This window comes from Aegilops tauschii, chromosome 2 (assembly GCF_002575655.3).
Source record: "Aegilops tauschii subsp. strangulata cultivar AL8/78 chromosome 2, Aet v6.0, whole genome shotgun sequence".
In the NCBI taxonomy this organism is placed as follows: domain Eukaryota; kingdom Viridiplantae; phylum Streptophyta; class Magnoliopsida; order Poales; family Poaceae; genus Aegilops; species Aegilops tauschii.
Genome location: NC_053036.3, coordinates 37,516,763 through 37,521,014, shown reverse-complemented (window position 1 = coordinate 37,521,014; position 4,252 = coordinate 37,516,763). Strand labels below are relative to the sequence as shown.

At 39.0% G+C, this 4,252-nt stretch overlaps 1 long non-coding RNA gene across 1 annotated transcript; it reads right to left on the bottom strand.

The window, feature by feature from the left end:
* Positions 1 to 434: 434 nt before the first annotated feature.
* LOC120974378 (uncharacterized) lies at positions 435 to 1,734 on the bottom strand. The gene is made up of 2 exons (XR_005769779.3): positions 1,609 to 1,734; positions 435 to 790 (listed from the first exon to the last, which is right to left on the bottom strand). It is a non-coding gene; the product is annotated as an uncharacterized lncRNA (long non-coding RNA).
* Between the last annotated feature and the right edge of the window lie 2,518 nt (positions 1,735 to 4,252).

Sequence of the window (4,252 nt, the reverse complement as noted above, 5' to 3'; positions counted from 1 at the left end):
TTTTGTACACCTGAAAAATAGAATTAGCCAAGCATACCAAACTACCGATTCTCTGCCCTAAACGTGAATCATGTTTTCACTTGGATACCATTTCTCGATAGTGTGTAATGTTCTTGACTAAATTTGCATATATTATATAGGGTGAGTGATCAGAGAACTTATTGATCCAGTAGACAAATGATGTAAAAATATTTGACACCCATCAGATAGAGTACTCTAGACTTTCTTAAAATAAATGCGCCTAAAGTATAATATGACACCCTTGTCCGAAGAGGAGACTAGTCAACGACAAGCACATGCTACCTCCCACGTGGCGCCGCCGCGTGGCATCACCCTATTAACTCCACCCGCATCACCCTACTGACTTCACCAACTTTCCACTTCGTCAATGGGGAGAAAATGTCTGTCAAGAGAGCAAAGAGCTAACAGATTGATTTAGAATTGACTTATGGAAAGGAGTTCGCTTGGTTAAAAGAGGAACATCTTCATAGAGATACAAGACATGCACACATGCATTTTCTTTATTGGCTAGGAACATGTATGCATTGACAAGTTAGCTAACAATTTATGGTGCAATAGCAAAGCTGACGCATGCCACCACACTTGCCTCCTGTGAACCCTTCAGTCCGGCAAACACTTATGAACTTGTTCTCGCTCACACCTTTCACACAGTTTCCTTTAAACGTGACGCTCCCTACTGTGCACTCTATAAGTGGTGTAACCACCTGTACCACCCCTTGTTTCTCTACACATTCCGTCGCCAAAGCCACCTGCACCGCCTCTTGGTTCTCTGCACAATAAATAAATAAAGTGAATTTTGGCGTTCCTACCAACTCTCTTTATTTATAGGGTCCAAATTTTAATGTTTCTTGCTAATAAATTGAATCAAATATCTTTTTTTCCTTTATGTTTTGCATGATATGGGACATTATTTTAATTTAAAGGAGAGACACATATGTTTCAAGAAACAATAAAATAAAATAAAGGGACATGTATATATATCACATTATCCATAGACCGACCATATAATTTGGTAAATAAACAAGCGAAGCAATGAAAATCACGTCTCAAATTAAACAAAATTTTAAATAAACTTTCTAATGACATCCAAACTAGCATCCCATATTATGGTACAAAGTCAGATAAGTTGGCTATAAACTCATCTTGTTCACCATATGTTTATTTCTCCTTATAGTTCTACTAGGAAGGTTTGGGAGGTGGTACCATGGTAGTAGCCTAGTATCCTACAAGCAAGAATAGGAGAATACAACACCGGCCACCATGATAAAGATGGGTACGGGGAGCAGATGATATGGTAGAAATTTCAATGACATGACAACATAAAGTAGAGGAGCGGGGTGGAGCGACATGTCAAGAGATTATTAAAAGAGTGGAGAGGATAATGCTTCTTTCAAATTTCACATAGAAAACTAAGAAACCTAAAAAACAAATGTACCACCTACTACCTATGTACCAAAACATAAGAGGTTTTCACCGACTAAATTAGCGTACACAAACGTCATATATTTTGATACAGTGGGAGTATATGTTTGTGCACAAACACTCTAGGAACATATTTTGAGGTATTGTTCATGATGATAGACGCACCTGTGGCTACAAGAAGTAAGATGAGGATGCCCACGAAAAGATTTTGGGACAAACCCATCACTGTATCTTTTGTAGCATCAAAGTGATTTATGTTGACGGTAAGATACATGAAACTCAAGAAAGGGACACAAGCATAAACTGAAAAAGAAGTGTTCATTCTTATATATTGGTAGCAGCACACAGATGGGCATCGCATTGATTGGTAAACTGGTATTGTAACTGATGCCCAAAGATAGGGAAGGCTATCCAAGACCTTTTTCAATTGGGGTGGGGGCACCTTTTATTTGTGATGGGTCTATCTCGTTATTTATCTTTATTGTCATTTATTTGTGATGCATAGGATAAGGATCAGTTTTAGAACATTTTCATTTTCAGACAAGTGGACCATAGAATATCCATATGATAGCAAGTTTCTACAATAGTGTCATTTGATAATGTTGTGACTTATGTGCCAACTGATGCCTTGAATTTTGATAAGTACTACTCCCTCTATCTCAGTTTACAAGTCTTGCATGTGTATCTAGGTCGTTATTTGACCAACTTAATAAGGGGCATACATTACAAAAAATATATCATTAGAAAATTTAGATATTCTATTTTCTAATGATATAATTTTTATATTAAACAATTTATTTTACATAAGTTAAATTGACGACCTAGATACACGTGCAAGCCTTGTTAACTGAGATGGAGGGAGTACAAGGAGTTCAATTCAATTACCAAGCATACTTTTTTTGCGGGATAATTACCAAGCATACTGACATGGTAGTTAATGCTTTAAATGTATAATCCTTTCATGAGGCCCTATCAAAATACGCCCCGACTCGGGCATGACGCATGAGGGCCTATTGGTAAACAGTTCCAGTGGCTAGCAGCGAGCGCTCTGTACTATGAGGTCGACTCGTTTCTAGTGCACTGCAGTTTTTGTGCTTTTTCTGTTGCGCGCTAAAAAATCTTCTCCCGCGCTCGCTCACTCGGTTCCTCGTTCGCTCACTCCGGTTTTCATTCTCTCAGCTGTGTTTTTTTTTTTTTTTTGCAATTATAAAGGGAGTTTTATTCCTTGGGTAACAGGATTACAATCAACTGGCAAGAGCCCCTCAATACAGGGAGGACCTCTTTGAAGCCAAACAGCAGTACATGACTCAGTACGGCTGTAATTAGCCAGACAATGTGCTATCCTATTCTGAGACCTAGTAAGCTTTTGGGGAATAAACTCCCGACCTTCCAACAGAAACTTGATTTCTATTGCCAAGTGCCCATATGCCGACCGCGTAAGAGAATCACTAGATAAGATGGACAGGGCCTTCGAGGAATCATACTGGGAGCTCCGTATGCTGACAGGCCAGGGCCATACCTTGCATAAGAGCATGTATCTCTGCCTCCAGTGCATCATTACAATTAAAAATAACTCGGTAGGCCGCAAAAACCATAGCCCCAACTTCATTGCGTAAGATCATACCTGTCGCTGCTGAACTGTCAGAGTGGTGAAAACGATCCATCTACAGACAGGGCCAAGGATCCAGTGGGAGGCCATGGCCAAGGGTCAGGAACTGCACCTCCTGTATAGTGCGCTTCCGGCTGGATAAAGTGCATAGGCATCTTCCCTTTTATAATCTCTTCAGTACTGAAATTCCTAGCATATGATAATGATCTCAAATAGCTGTCCAGGAAGTCAACATTAGTTTCCACCGATGGTACAGTTTTTCCATGCACCATATCTGTTCTCAACTGCCAAATACGCCAGATTAAAATGATCACCATGTCACGCACCTGTACAGAGCAGTTTGCCAAAACATGTAGTATCCACTCTGGGCCATTGTCTATGAGCTGCTCATTGGAAGGAAGTGGCCAGATGGCCCTCATTGCGTCCCATAAAATCCTGGCATGACCACATGTTACTAACGCATGAAAAGTTCCTTCCTTTTCCAAACCACAGAGCATGCATGTATCACGTGTACTTAGGTGGCGGTAGGACTTGCATTGGTTAGTCGCCAGTGCGCCCGCCGCTGCCTTCCACGCGGACACCCTGTAAAAAAGACCCGCCACCCTGTTTTTGCTATTTTGAAATGGTCGTGAAACAAACAAACAAAAAATCCAGGATGTCGACTCCTCCGTAGTGCAGTGTTGTTTTTGTGATTTTTATGTCGCGCGCTAAAAAAGTAACTCCCTCGCGCGCTCGCTCCTGAGTTTCTCCCTCTCAGTTGTATTGTGCTGTTGGTCCACACAAAAAAGACCCGCCACTGGTATTTGCTATTTTGAAAAATGGTTGTGAAATAAAAAAAACCTGGATTTAAGAATGTTTAAATTAAAAAAAATCATGGAATTGAAAAGGTTCACGGATTAAAAAAGGCGATGAATTCGAAAAAAGTTGGTGAATTCAAAAAGTTTCATAAATACTAAAAATGTTTCCAAAACAAATCATAGATTTAAAAATGTCCACATATAAGAAAAAACTTCAAATTTGAAAAATCATGAAATTGGAAAAGTTCATGGATTCGATTTTTTTATGAAATTGAAAAGAGTGAGCGACATTCAAAATTGTTCATGAATTTTTAAATTTTCATCTACTTTAAAAAGTTCAAGAAAAAAATTGAATTTTAAAAACTAAGTTCACGAAATTTAAAAATAAAAATAGAAAAATATT